Here is a 15911-nt window from a genome sequence, read left to right as displayed (position 1 = left end):
GCCAGAAAGACAAAGACAAATACCACATGATATCACTTATAACTGGAATCTAATAGCCAGCACAAATGAGCATCTCCTCAGAGAAGAAAATCATGGACTTGGAGAAGAGACTTGTGGCTGCCTGATGGGAGGGGGAGGGAGTGGGAGGGATCGGGAGCTTGGGGTTATCAGACACAACTTAGAATAGATTTACAAGGAGATCCTGCTGAGTAGCATTGAGAACTTTGTCTAGATACTCATGTTGCAACAGAAGAAAGGGTGGGGGAAAAAATATAATTGTAAAGTATACATGTAAGGATAACCTGACCCCCTTTCTGTACAGTGGGAAAATAAAGAAAATAAAAAATAAAATGTCAATGAACAATAAGTGCTGGAGAGGGTGTGGAGAAAAAGGAACCCTAGTACACTGTTGGTGGGAATGTAAATTGGTGCAACCACTGTGGAAAGCAGTATGGAGATTCCTCAGAAAACTAACAACAGAATTACCATTTGATCCAGCAATCCCACTCCTGGGCATCTATCCAGAGAAAACCATGATTCGAAAAGACACATGTACTCCAATGTTCATTGCAGCGCTATATACAATAGCCAGGACTTGGAAACAACATAAATTTCCATTGACAGAAGAGTGGATAAAGAAAATATGGTTCACATACAGAATGGAATATTACTCAGCCATTAAAAGGAAAGAAATAGCAGCATTTGCAGCAACGTGGATGGACCTAGAAATTATCATGCTAAGTGAGGTCAGTCAGACAATGAGACACCAACATCAAATGCTATCACTCTTGGAGTTCTTGTCATGGTGTAGCAGAAACGAATCCAACTAGGAACCATGAGGCTAGAGGTTCAATCCCTGGCCTCACTCAGTGGGTTAAGGATCCAACATTGCTGTGAGCTGTGGTGTAGGCCACCGACATGGCTTGGATCTGTTGTTGCTGTGGCTGTGGTGTAGGCCAGTGGCTACAGCTCCAATTAGATCCCTAGCCTGGGAACTTCCATATACCTCAGGTACGGCCCTAAAAAGACAAAAAAAAAAAAAAATGCTATCACTCCCATGTAGAATCTAAAAAAAAAGGGCACAATGAACTTCTTTGCAGAACAGATACCGACTCACAGACTTTGAAAACTTTTGGTTTCCAAATGAGATAGGCTGGGGGGTGGAGGGATGCACCGGGGGTTTGGGATGGAAATGCTATAAAATTTGTGATGATTGTTGTACAACTATAAATGTAATAAAATTTGAGAAAAAAATCAAAAAAAAGAAAAAAAAAGAAATTATTCCTTAGGTATGCATCTTAACTATTGAGGGCCAGTATCAAAGGCATAGGATGCTTCCTATTTTTTGCATTCTGAATTCCCCTGATGCAGTGGCTACTGGCTTGATTCTTGTAGAACTGGGATGGCTGGCAACATTCCCTGTCCACACACTGCTCCATTAGTTGGCTCTCTCTCTTCTTTAAATATAAATATTCCTCAGAAGGAGACAAAACATTAGGTGGATTCACACTAAGGAAACTCCCTAGGCCTATCAGATCTGCTTTTCTCTGACCGGTGGCTTAAGAGTTTCACATTTCTGGTTGCTGCAAAAGAGTAGAATGGAGGTCGGAGACTAAAATTTCTCTTACTTCCCAGCTGTGCTTGAGGCTGGCTCATCTGGATGCATCAGTGTGCTCTTCTTAATAACTGGAATACATTTTCTGGGTGTTTCTTAGCTTAGAGCTGTGCCTAAAGTTAAAACTGCACTTACAGTCTAGAGCGGCCTGGCAGTCCTGTGCCTTTTTCTTGTCTTCTGGCTACACAAAAGACCCAGAGGAAAAGGGATCCAGAAGATCTCTGAAGAAACCTGACAATACTTTCTTTGCTTCAGTGGTTTTATAACCTGTTCTTAGTTCCCTGTTCCTGCTGTGATTCACTATTTTTATAAGAGAGATAAGGCCAGGCCCTTGTGAGCCAGGAGGGACTGAGAGATGAAAGCTATGTATTTTTTTTTACCCATGACCCAAGGACTTCTGGCATGCTGCCCTACCTGAGCTAAGATCTGCCTTTTTTTGTTTGTTTGTTTTTTTCCTGGTCATAGAAATGCCTGTCTTTATAAAAGGGCCTATATTTTTTTCAGACTATTTTTTTAAAGCAGTATTAGATTCACAGCAAAATTGAGAGGAAAGTAAAGAGACTCCTCATATACTCTCTGCCTTCCACATGTATAGCCTCCTCCACAATCAACATCTCCCACCAAAATGGTAAATGTGTTACAATCAATGAACCTACACTGACACGTTGCAATCACCCAAAGTCCACAGTTTACATTAGAATTCACCCTTGGTGTTGTACAATCTATGGATTTAGATAAATGTATAATGACATAGATCTGCCATTAGAGTATCATACAAGAGTATTTTCATTGCCCTAAAAATCCTCTGTGTGCCCAGAAAGACCTACTTTTAATCTTGGAAATAGAGTTTCCTGGAATGAATCCCTAACCATTTTCAGCCTTACAACCCCCTGTGGCTGTGGTCAAGACCTTCTGGTCATAGCTTCTCAGGGTACCAGGGGTGCCACCAGCTCAGCATGTGGCCCTCAGGGCTCACTCAAGAGGAGGCTTTCACTGGGATCTGCATCCAGTGTTTTACTCATTCTAGGTCTTTACTGCCTGAAACCCAAGTAACCTCCCAACCAGTGGGATATATAATCCACTGCTCCCCAGTCCTTATAGAATCCCCTGGGAGTGGTCAGGAATCTGACTGAGAGAAAAGAGCTCCACACCCATGGGTCCTGGCCACCACTGCTGCTGCAGTTCCTTCCCAGTGGCTGCGTAAGCTGCCTTATTTTCTATTTGCTGGGAAGCACAAGGCAAGCAAGCACTTGAGAAATGTCAAATGCTGGAAATCCCAAATTGAGGGGCAAGTTTTAAAAACCAACCAACCAACCAACCAAACAAAAACCACACTTATTCTTGCTTTTCTCATCTGTATGCCTGGATTAAGTAAGACATGAGTTCAAAATAAGAACAACTTAAAGCAGGAAATAAATGTAAGGAAGCCCAAAATTTCACATGAAGATTGCCATAATAATTTGTGGGGAATGCCTTGTTCTCTTCCTCACCTGTCTAATCAGCAGTTCCTCTCTCCTCCTCCCTCTCTGACTTTCTCCTTGTGGCTAGGACTCTGCTTACTATTATCTGAAGCATGTACCTAGCCCACTCCCCACATCTGCCATAAAGCATCCTTAAAAACAAAGCAAGTGGAAGAAACACCACTTTGGGCTTTTGTCCCCTCTTTTCCCTTGAGAGCTAGGACAGCCAGCAGCCGCTGCTGCTGGGAACCTGAAGGGTTAGGCTAAGGGAGCGAGGGGCTCCTGGTAGGGCCTGGTGGAGGAAAAAATACTGAGACCTTCCCCCATGGTCCATGCTCCCTGCTCCTGCTCAGCCAGTTGGAGGCCTGAGCCACTCGTCACACTCTTGTCAGGTGTGCTTGTCCCCCTCACCTCACACTCTTTCCCTCTCCCTGTGTGCCTCTCTGTCTCTTACACAAACATGTGGGTTTCAAGTCAAGTAAAATCATTCAAGAAGGCAGCTGAGACAAAGGAAGAACTGTTTGGAGATCTAAGCTCAAATTAACTTTGCCTCAGAGGCTAAAGTGTACAGATCCTCAGATGCATGAGACTTGCTCAGAACTAATTCGATGAAGCAGCTAGCAACATTCCTCCCCTTCCCCTGTGTTTTACAGTGAAAACAGAGAGAAAAAGTGGGGGGTGGATAATGAGAGTAAATACGGTAATCTGGTCATTTCCAAGTTCAAGCGCTGGACTTGGGACTTAGGAGTGCCAGACAGGGGCCACTCACAGCCTACATCTGACCTGGACTGATATGTGGATGAGAGAGAAGATTGGCTCCTATCCTGGGAAATAAACCGATGAGTAGGACAGGGAAGAGGAAGCACTGCCCTGATTTCAGCAGGAGTGGCAGCGTCTCGCCCAAGCGAAGTGTTCACTCCTGAGAAAAGCTAATGCTCCAATCTTTAACAAGGCCGCTACTTCAGGGCTACTGATATTTTGATCAAAGCAGACCTCACCGAAGTCAGAGCCAAGACGTTACCACCAAGCAGGTATGGTTTTTCTTCCTTTCTCTCTTACTGGGGTCAGACTGCTCCCAGGTCCATGTGTAAGAAGTGTGGGAACACAAATGTATCTTACCTTTGAGGTCAGTGTGTATCATGTTGTCCTCGTTGCTCTCCATGTTTCTGGGATGGAAAAAAATCATGAAGGCAATCACTTAATATTGGTTCTCATTAACAGTGTTTCCTCGTCCGGCATTTGCCTCCCAGAGAAATAATCACAGAGGCAACCTCAATCCTACATGAAGTGCCATGAGTGAAACATACAGGTAGCCCCTTCTCTGCCGTAGAGGTGGAGTCTCCTGACTCAGAAAATACCACAGGCCAGGACTGGAGAGCTGGAACTCTGGGAGAGGGAGCACCCCAGCCCTGGTTCCTTTCATCCTGTGGAGTTATGTTGTAGACAGACACCAGGATCAAGGCTGAGACAAAACAGCATGATAGTCACAGGCCCTCCCACGATTCGAGAGGGGTCCCATCTAGGCCTGCCATACTTTGAACAGCCCTGGTACTGAGGTGTTTTTGGACCAGTGATTTTTCTGCCTCTATATGCCAGAAGAGGCACCTTGTCCCATAGAACTGACCCTCTCCTACATGTGCTCAGGGCCACCAAGCCCTCCTCCCCACATCACAGCCCAGCCTGGCTGAGGCTATGGCCAGACATTTTGCTTTAAGGCAATTCAGCACCTGGGGATGGTCAGGCGTCACCTCTGAGGCCACCACACCTTAACTCAGTGTGTCAATTGTAGCAGGCCTTATCCTCCCATCCCATGGGAGGGTCTGTGGTCACCACCGAGATGGCCAAGGGAACTGGATTATCTTCACTGGGATGGGTGTTTGGTCTCTAATGATCTGTCCAGAATGGAAGGTATTCTAAGCAAGGCCCCAGAGGCTACTGCTTGTTTAATTAGTTGGTTAATAAGAAAGATTATTTTTCCACATGCCAAAAATACTTATTTAAAATACACTTTAGTTATGTAATAAACTTAGTCTAAACAAGAAGATGGCCAACTATGGCTTGTATGTGAACCATTTGTTTTTACAAATAAAGTTTTATTGGAATGCAGCCATGCTCATTCATTATATAGTATTAGTCATAGCGCTTTTGCCCTACTACAGCAGAACTGAGTAGCTGCAAGAACCAGTCCAGTTCCCAAAGCCTAAGATAGTAACCATCTGCCCCTTTACAGAAAAAGTCTGCCAACTCCTAGTCTCAAGCTATCAACTCGTCCCTCAATTGTTATGGAATAAACATAATAGACAACCACAAAACTGATAAAATGAAAAAGGAATATGTGAAGCTAAATTCTCTTTTAGCCATCCTGCCAGTGCTGATTCACTGTTCCCTCCAAAGTAACTGCTCCTACCAGTGTGATATACTTAATTGCCAGAAGGTCTCCTCTGCATTCACACAGACTCATACATCCTAACATACTACGCACTGTCTTACGAGTCTCCTTGTTCTCCCATTCAACAAACTTTTCATTCCAATATTCTATATGGAGACTTTCCATATCTATATATAGTTTTACCTCGTTCATTTTAACTGCTACATGGTATTCCACAGAATACAATCCTTTCATTTAGCCATTTCCTGTTTGATAAATATTTCAGCTGTTTCCAACTTTTCACTCTTACCAACAATGCTACAGTGACCTTCCTTGTCTGTGTCTTCCTGTGCTCATGTGCAAATGCTTTCCTAAAGGAGATACTGAGAAGTTGAACTGCTCCATCACAGGACAGGTGCATTAATTTTTGATACTGCTGGATTGTCCTCCACAGTGCCTGCACCATTTCATACCCCTCCCAGCTGAGAACAATGGTTACTCTTCCACCACACCTTGATTCTTGCTATTTATTAAACATTTGATTTCTTTTTTCTCTTTCTTTTTTTTTTTTTTTTTTTTGGTCTTTTTGCCATTTCTTGGGCCACTCCTGCGGCATATGGAGGTTCCCAGGCTACGGGTCAAATCAGAGCTGCAGCCGCCGGCCTACACCACAGCCACAGCAACACGGGATCCGAGCCGCATCTGCGACCTACACCACAGCAACGACGGATCCCTAACCCACTGAGTAAGGCCAGGGATCGAACCTGCAACCTCATGGTTCCTAGTCGGATTCGTTAACCACTGAGCCACGATGGGAACTTCTTTAAACATTTGATTTCTTTTCCAATTGGATGAGTGAAAATAGTAACCCATTTAAAAATATTTAAATTTCTCTGACTACTAATATATTAGTTTGCCTGACTGGCAAAGTACCACAGACTGGATGGCTTAAACAGCAGAAATTTACTTTCTCACAAGGAGGTCAAAAAGTCCAGGTCAAGGTATTGCAGACTTTGTTTCTCCTAAGGCCTCTCTCCTTGGCTGGCAGATGCTGCCTTCTCCCTGTGTCCTCCCACGGCTTTCTTCTGTGAGAGTACCCCCGGTTGTCTCCCTATGTCCAAATTTCCTCTTCTTACAAGGACACCCATTGTGTTGGGCTAGGGCCTACCCTAACGACCACATTTGAACGAATTACCTCTTTAAAGCCCTTATATCCAAATGCAATCACGTTCTGAGGTACTGGGGGATACCAGTCAACACCTAACAGCCCGTGAAATTGGGCTTTTTTTTTTTTTTGGCCATGCCCATGGCATGAGGAAATTCCCAGGTGAGGGACTGAACCCATGCCATGGCAGCAATCCAAACTGCTGCAGTGACAATGCTGGATCCTTAACCCAATGTCCTGTAAGATAACTCCTGTACATTTTAAAAATATAATTCTTGGCTATTCTATTTCCTCTTAATGGCCCATTCACATCCTTAGCTCATTTTATATTGAGTTATCTTTTCCCACCCATTTGAAGGAGTCTAATATTTATTCTTGATGCTAATCCTTTGACATGTATAATAAACATTGTCACTTGTGTTTTAAATTTTGTTTGCACCATGTTTCTAGTCCACAGAAGTATTTATAATATTGCTTTTGCTATAATTATTTTAATGTAGTTAAATTTATCAGTTTTCTCCTTTATGGATTTTTCTTTGGTTCTTATTTAAGAAAAACTTTTCAACAATGAAGATCATGACAACATTTTGGCACTTTTTAATACTTTTTTATCATTTAAAAAATAGGTCTTTAGCCCACCTGGAACTTATTTCTATTAATTATTCCAACAGTATTTATCAAAAAGTCTGTCCTTTTCCTATTCATTTGAAATGTCACCTCTATCATGCACTAAATTCTCTATTTTATATGTCTGTTCCTGGATACTCTGTTACTTTGTATTTATTTCCTATTCCTCAGCCAATTTCCATTACAGCTTTACTGTTTCTAATTGATTTTTTACTGATATATAGAAAATCTATTTTGTATTTTGATACTTTGGCTGATCACCTCATTAATTCTCTTAATCACTGTAAAAGTTTATTTTCTGTTGATTCCTTTGGAATTTCTTGGTAGACCTCATTATATGTAAAAAGAGTTGGTGGGGTTTTTTTTTGTTTTTTGGGTGGGTTTTTTTTTTTTTTTTTTGGTCTAATCGCCTTTCCTTGACCTTCTAGCACAATGCTAAAATAGTCTCAGGGCTGATGCATACAGTCGTAGATGTTGTACACTGCACAATTCTAGGGGTACAATTCACACTTAGATGTTTTAGGTGTTCTTGGCATGTTCCTGATTTACATTCATTGTTATTTCATACTGTAAATTCATATTTCCTGGAGCTATCTCTGCAGGATTCTTTGGGGCTGGGATTGTGCCCTGGTCACAATCTGGGAACAACATAGGAGTGTTCACTCTTGCATGTGAGGGCCTTCTAGGTACTGTGATTTGAAGGGGACTGGGAAGAATTCTCTGCCACCTGATACCTGCTCATCCACCTTCCATACCTCCTGAATGTCTCTGATCCACTGAAATAACAAACTACAAGGAAAATTAAGAGACATAGCTAAACCCCTCACGCACTATGTTATACAATTCTCTTGGGTCTCTATGAATTCCAAATAAAGACCTAATCTATAAAACCATAGGCAATAAGAGCACTTCATGTGCATGTAAGAGACAGGCAGTTAAATCAGAGGTCACTGCACCTTGTTAAATATTGGAAGAGGGTACGGGATGTACTTTGACTTGGGCTGACCAATGTCTAGGAATAAACCTTCTGACCTCTTTGATGACTGTGTCCCAAGAAGCACAAAGGTCAAATTTCACTTCTGGGCCCTGAAGGTAGCAGCTGACCTTGCATATTTAAATTCATACAAGGTGATTTTTGCTGAGTTTCCTCTGTGTGTCTGTCCCATGCCAGGGCCAAGGAGGGGGAGACTTTTGTGCAGAATATTTGATTTATTTCAAAAAATTATAAATACACCATCTCATTTTATCCCCATGAGTTTTGTGACAAAAATTTAACTTGGTGAATCTATCTGCATCATAGAAAGAATAAGAATAAAGGGGAAAGAAAAGAAGTTTTGTCATTTACTGCTTTTGCGACCTTAGACACACCTCGAAGCCCAATTTCCTCATTTGTGAGGGAATAATACAACCTGCCCCACCCTGCTTAACTGCGGATAAACCCTGCTCTGCCCACCTCCCAGCACCTCCACATGAGATAATGATTTTGAAATCATTTTGTAAGCAACAAAACCTCTGCAATGTGAGTTAATAAGTTTACCAAACTTCTCCCTTTACTGAACAAAGGCAACAGCTTTATATGCTTCACTGTCGACTTCTTAGAAATTTGATTCTTATATAATTTCCCTTTACCTGCCTTTCCCCCTCTTTATCCTGTGCCTCCCCCCACACACGTGTGTGTGCAGATATACACATATTGTAAAATACACATATTATATATACACAAATAAGACATATAAACATCAAACATATGAAATAATCTTGTTTCCAATAGCTTCTATCCCTAAGATCATGACTTTGCTACCACTGTCCCTTTTCACTTAAGACTCTGTTGCTTTGACCCCAAGTTGCTTACTCTTTCCTTCCTATAATCTCAGTGACCTGGTTCCAAAGCTTTTTGATTTGACTCATCTGAAGATTAAATGTATTTGCATCTCCTCCCCACACCTCCTGGGAGGGGGCTGTCTCACCCCCAAACGTATACTGACTTTAAGCAACAATTCATACTGCCAGCCATTTCACGTTTGGTCATTTCCTCTATTTTCTGGAATGCTAGAGATATTTTTATTACCTTATCCTCTGCCCAATGCTTGGTCATGGTCTCCATCACGTCCTTTTTCTAACTTGCCCATTTTCTGTCTGGGTGGTTGGATTTCTTACGTCCTGCTGCTCTGAGTGCGGACTGCGGATGGGTAGCATCATCACCAGCATCCCTAAGAAGCCGGCCAGAAAGGCAGGAAGGGAATCAGGCCCACCCCAGATCCAGGGGTCAGAATTTTCATTTTAACAAGCTCCCCAGGTGATCTGTATGCACTGTAAAGTTGGAGAAGCTCCATCCTAGATCAGGAGCATGTGCTCAGAGTTGCCTTAAGTCCTGGGGATTCTGAAGCAGGTGTGGAGTAGGAGGTAATGGTCTTGGCTGATAGAGACCCAGGCCCTATAGAGATTTAGATGTGGTTCAAAAACTAAGGTCATTCAGGATCAAATGCAACTTACCTGACCTTCCTATCTTTTTACTCCTCACTGTAGTGCTTTTAGCCACTGTTGCTTTTCTTTCTGCTTCTTCCCTGCCTTGTAGCTTCTGTCTCCTCACAGCTCCTCCTGGATCTATGTCACACCCTCTCTCATATGTCCCAGTGTCACCTATGCAGGGCAGGACTGACCTCTGGGGGCACTCACCTCCGTCTAGTATTTTGCTTTTTCAAAATATTCTCTAAATATCTGACCAACATTTAGAGACAGGTGACTTTTTAAATTGTGTACAATACACATAATATTTACCATCTTAACCATTTAAGTAGATGGTGCAGCAATGTTAAGTATATTTATTTTGTTGTGCAATCACTCTCCAGACTTTTTTCACCTTGTAAAGCTGAAGCTCTACATGCATTAAACAAGGACCTCTTCCCCCAGCCCCTGGCAACCACCATTCTACTTATTTTTAACTTTATTGAAAAATAATTGCAAAGATAGTTGTATATATTTAAAGTGTACAATGTGATGATTTGATATTCACACACATTGTAGAGCGGTTATCAAGATCAAGATAATGAATACATCATCACCTCACAAAGTGAACACAGTGAACTTGTGTGTGTGTGTGTGTGTGTGTGGCAGTGGGGGTGTAAGAATGCTTAAGATCTGCTCTCAGCAACTTTCAAATAAATAAATAATACTGTTTAAAAAAAAAAAAGTTCCCGTTGTGGCTCAGTGGAAACGAATCCGACTAATGACCATGAGGTTGTGGGTTCGATCCCTGGCCTTGCTCAGTGGGTTAAGGATCCGGTGTTGCCGTGGGCTGTGGTGTAGGTCCAGATGCAGCTTGGATCTGCCTTGCTGTGGCGTAGGCTGGCAGTGGTAGCTCTGATTCAGCCTCGAGCCTGGGATCCTCCAAATGCCGCAGATGCAGCCCTAAAAAGCAAATAGATAGATAGATAGATAGATAGATAGATAGATAGATAGATAGATAGATAGATAGATAGACAGACAGACAGACAGACAGACAAACAGACAGATAGATAGATAATACGCTACCGTTAACTGCCACCACTGCCACCACTCTCTGTTTCTGTGAGTTTGACTATTCCGGGTACCTCACATAAGTGAAATCACACAGTATTTGTCCTTTTGTGACAAACTTATTGCACTTTGCATAATGTTCTTAAGTTTCATTCATGTTGTAGCATGTGTTAGAATTCTGTTCCTTTTCCAGGCTGAAACTATTTCATTGTATGTATACACCACATTTTGTTTATTCATTTATCTGTTGATGGACATTTTGGTTGCATCCACTTTTTGACTGTTTTAAGTAACACTGGTGTGAACATGAGTGTGCAAATATCTCTTCAAGACTCTGCTGAGTTCTCTGGTGGTGCAGCAGGTTAAGGATCTGGCATTGTCACCGCTATGGCTTGGGTTGCAGCGGTGGCATGGGTTTGATCCCTGGTCCTGAAATTCTGCAGGCACAGCCAAAAAAAAAGGAACTTGCCTTCAATCCAGAAGCGGAATTGCAGGATCATATGGCAATTCTATATTTAAGTTTTTGAGGAATCTCCATACTGTTTTCCATCATGGCTGTACCATTTTACATTCCCACCAGCAATACATAAGCATTCTAATTTTTTCGTATCCTTGCCATCACTTGTTATTTTGCCTTAATGATAACAGCCATCCTAATGGGTATGAGGTGAGGTCTCATTGTGATTTTGATTTGCATTTCGCTAGTGATTAGTGATGTTGAGAGTCTTTACATATGCTTGTTGGCAAGTGATGTTCTTTTTATATAAAAAGTTTATCACGTACTTCAGAGTCAAAATAAGTAATTTAGTTTGTGCAATTTTCCAACCAGATGACTTCTTGAAAAGCAAAAGTGTTTAGATGATAAAATAGTCCACTCATGCCCTGCACACAGCCCTATACCATATATTATTCTGTTTCTGGCTGTGTCTGCCAATTTCAGTAAGTTGTGGAGGGCTGTCCAGGTAGTTAGCTGGACAGCCCTGTGTACAGGCATAAGTGCCCCTCATCACTCCACAGAGACCAGTCTGCACTGTCAAGGAGTGTTTCAAATCTCCACTCCAAAGTTGTGACTACTTCGGTAGGAAAAAGACCAATGTATGGTTTACCTCATTATTCCAACAATGTTTTAGTGCCCTTCGAATATGATGACCCCCTAGGAAACAGCCCAGCCAGCGGGCCCTTTAGTTTGTATGCCTGACATTCAGATTCACTAGGAGAGGATCTGAATGGGTCAGTGGATCTCTTACCTCTGGGAAACAGACACTGCACTATCCCTCTCAGGACCCAGGAAACCTTTGGACTCTTTGCTCAGTGGTTGAACCTGTTCCAACCAGGAGTCCCTCTGAGGGCAGCTGTGGGTGGGACAGGCCCACTGAGCACCCTCCCCTGGCAAGGTCAGGCTGGGTGAGTATGTGAGTCTCCTTCACAAGGACAGAGGTGGGAGGTTGTGAACACATGAATTTAACACCATTTTTCCCCTCGTGTAACTGTCTCACAAATGTTGGCATTTTTATCTGAAACATGCTGTCTTCCTCTGATGTGAGGGGAGGGGAGAGTAATTTTCTATCAAAAGCTTTCCTTGATCTCGCTGCTTTTCAAAATCCCAGATCTCACTTTCCCTCCTACCTTGCTGCCATCCCCATTATCTTGGAGCCAGCGGAAGAGTGAGCATCAATCCCTGTCACTCAGGCAAGAAGGCAGCGTTAACAGTGTGGCAGGGAGGCAGGTGGGGTCAACCACAGGCCAGGCAGTCCCACTGCACCCAAGCCATGGAAGGGGCCTCTCTGAAGACTTCTTGTTTAGCCACTTCTGTCAAGGCATTTGGGTGGGCCTGACATCAGCATTGAAAGATAGCACAGAGGAGAGTGCGGTAAAGCTCTGTCTGCTGGTCTGAGATGTAAGCTCCCCTGGAGACTGCAGCAGACTGCGTGGCTTAGTTTTCAGGTTGCATGTGTGTGTGTAGTTTATACATACATATGTGTGTAGTTTCATAGGTTTTATATATGTGTGTGTGTACATACACAGACACACACACATATCTGTAGTTTTCTAGGTACAACAGAACCAGAGCAGATGTGGATTTAAGCTAATGAAGCTTAGGTTTCTGGGCCCTCACATGTGCTCCTCCCCACATCATTTGCTTCTGTAACATTTTTGAAAGTAAGATATTTAGCCACAGCTGTCTTAAACAACTTCTGCTCACTGCCTTATCTTCCTGAGGTCAAGTGGTGATGGAATGGCTGTGGTGTGATGGGGGTCTGGCTAAGGGCAGTGAGTTGGCGATACCTTCAGTTTGGCACATGGCTGCAGTTGCTGAGGCAGAGCGGAGTCACTGCTAGCCATCCAGCATGGACATGGTGCCAGAAACGCCCACTCTGCCTGCTCGTCCACCGTGCAGACAGGAAAGTACAGGGCCTGCATGTGTCATATCACCGTGCTCTGCGGTGTCCAGCACAGGCTAACAGAGGGGACCAAGGTTTCAGATGTGTGGAGCCAGAACTTAATCTGTGGAAAGTCCCTCCAAATATGAGAAAAAAAAAATCTTGATGGAGGTTTTCTTAAGTTGACTTAGTTGTAAAGATAAAACTTCTCCACTATCATAATAAAGAGTAAATTTGATGAGCAATGCTAGAAGATTTCATTATCTTCTATTATTTATATTTAAAAAAAAAAAAGACATGGCATTCTCATTGTGGCTCAGCAGGTTATAAACATGACTAGTACCCAAGAAGTGTAGGTTCAATCCCTGGCCTTGCACAGTGGGTGAAGGATCGGGCATTGCGACAAGCTGCAGCACAGGTCAAAGATGTGTCTTGGATATGGGGTTGCTGTGGCTGTGGAGCAGATCAGCACTGCAGCTCCAATTCAACCCCTAGCCTGGAAACTTCCACATGCCATAGATGTGGTCCTAAAAAGATGTTACAAAATCATTGTTCTATGAAGAGTATAATTCATTTTCTATTGCTGCTGTAATAATACAGAAACTGGGAGTTCCAGTCATGGCACAGCGGAAATGAATCTGACTAGGAACCATGAGGTTGCGGGTTCAATCCCTGGCCCTGCTCAGTGGGTTAAGGACCCAGTGTTGCCGTGAGCTGTGGTGTAGGCCGGCAGCTGTAGCTCTGATTAGACGCCTGGCCTGGGAACCTCCATATGCTACGGATGTGGCTCTAAAAAGACAAAAAGACAAAAAAAAAAAGAAACTGGTGGCTTGATACAAAGTATATCACCTTACAATTCTGGATGTCCAAAGTCCCAAATCAGCACCACTGGGCTAAAATTAAGGTGTCACCAAGTGGGTTCCTTCAGGCAGGCTCAGAGGAGAATCCTTGCCTTTTTCAGCTTCTAGATGCCACCCCTGTTCTTGGTCTCTTCTTCCATCTTCAAAGCTAGCAATGCAGCATCTGAGCTCCTTTCCATCATCACATCTCTTTCTCTGAATAAACCCAGGAAAGACTTTTAAGGACTCATGTAATTAGATTGAGCCCACCTGGGTAATTCTAGGTAACTCCCCAGCTCAAGGTTTGTACCCTCAATCACAGCTGCAAAGACCCTTTTGCCATAGGTTTCACATATTCCAGGGATTAGGATGTGAATATTCTGGGGGGTTGTTATTCTGTCTTCCACAGAGAAAAGTCAAAGATATCAGAGAAGTGTGTCAGGCAATTAATTAAAATGTTATGCTATTTTCCTGGATTTTGTGATGCTAGCTACCTGTCCTTTTTAATATTTGTAATTTATTGTGATTTCGCTCTTATTCTTTCTTGTAAATACATATTCTCTTTGGTACTTAATTATGTACTTGCAACTTTGTATTTTTTTTTTCATAAAGAAGACTCCCTCAAGTGCATAATCCTCAAACCCCACCTAAACTGACTCAGGGGCACCTCCACTCACCTGAGATCTTGGCAAAATCTCTCACTGCAGCCAGGGAGTGCCAAGCAGAGCTGACCAGTGTCTCAGTGACCCTCCTGTCTGTGCCCCTGGAGAGTCGCTTCCCCAGCAAATGCAGCATGTGGACAGGCCCTAAGGGATGCTCTGAATGATGGACAAGGGATGGGGAGGCAGGAGGCTGGGCCTCTGAACTGCCAATCTCCTGCTTTGGCAAGTGCCTCCTGGAGTCACACAGTCAGCTGTTTCTCCCTTGTTTATGGCTACAACACTGGGCTTGTCTGCTTTTCTCTTGGGGGTCCTTTTCAGGCCTCAGCATTAACCAGCAGCTCTTCTGCTTTTCTTTTTGTAAGTTACCTTATGAAAAACACTCCAAACCAGCAGTTTCTCTTCAGCCATGTTTAATCTGCCCTCTTCCTCTCCTATTGCTGCCTCCCCTCCTGCAACAGTGCTACCGGTCAAGGCCAGGTCCTTTGCTTGGGCTTGAACTTCTTTCACTCTGCTCTCACCTCTGTCTGAACAACAATCCCCCACTCTCACGTCCTTGGTGTGCATTCTCCATGTCTCTCAACCACATCCCAACCCTTGAGGAGGGCTTCTCTCTGCCTCCCTTCTAGCATTTACTGTTTCCTGCTCTAGTGAGAATTTCCTCCTTCACACGCTCTCTGCTAAACTTCAAACCTCACAGACAGCATCTCGGACCTCTTACTGGGCGTCTCTTTCTTGCACATAAAGACAACCACTTCCCACGTCAACACCCGATTTCTGGCCAGTTGGCCCAGGTCTAGCCACAGCACTGCTCACGTGATCTCTAAATATTTGACTCCAAAGGTTACTAGTTGATGGCTTCCCACTCTCCTACTTTCCTTCCCAACACCTTTCTCTAGTCCTTCCTTTTCACATGTTCTTTCTGCAGGGGAGGACCGTGCATTTCACACGTTTTTTTCTAATGTTTTCTAGTTTTGTGTCGTGATCAGCCATCTATCCCATATCACTGCGTCACCTCAGATTGTTCACGCTGAGGGTGCTGTATATCACAGCCGACTCCCCTGTGGATCAGGAAATCCTGAAGCAGCGTTTCATTTGGCCTAATTTCAGAATCTCCAACTGCTGTTAAGTCCCCACCAAGCATCAGGCTTCCTTTGTGAGTCTCTGGTAACCCTTTGTCCTTCACTGTTAGTCCCAGCTCAGCCCTGGGTTCCATCTAGTTCCCATCCTGCAGACCACCTGTGCGGTCCTTTCTTTGCTCCCTTTTCACAAGAGTCCTAT

The 15911-nt window shown here is 43.4% G+C and overlaps 1 protein-coding gene across 1 annotated transcript in view; it reads left to right on the top strand.

Moving 5' to 3' along the window:
• Positions 1-4030: 4030 nt before the first annotated feature.
• Positions 4031-15911, top strand: part of NR1I2 (nuclear receptor subfamily 1 group I member 2) — a 31431-nt gene continuing 19550 nt past the window's right edge. Inside the window, exon 1 of the mRNA XM_047755657.1 lies at positions 4031-4106. The gene's annotated coding sequence lies outside the window, so the exon portion shown is untranslated. The remainder of the gene's footprint in view (positions 4107-15911) is intronic.

Source organism: Phacochoerus africanus, chromosome 1 (genome assembly GCF_016906955.1).
Source record: "Phacochoerus africanus isolate WHEZ1 chromosome 1, ROS_Pafr_v1, whole genome shotgun sequence".
NCBI lineage: Eukaryota > Metazoa > Chordata > Mammalia > Artiodactyla > Suidae > Phacochoerus > Phacochoerus africanus.
The sequence above is the reverse complement of the archived record's forward strand: the minus strand, read 5'-3'. Positions and strand labels throughout refer to the sequence as shown.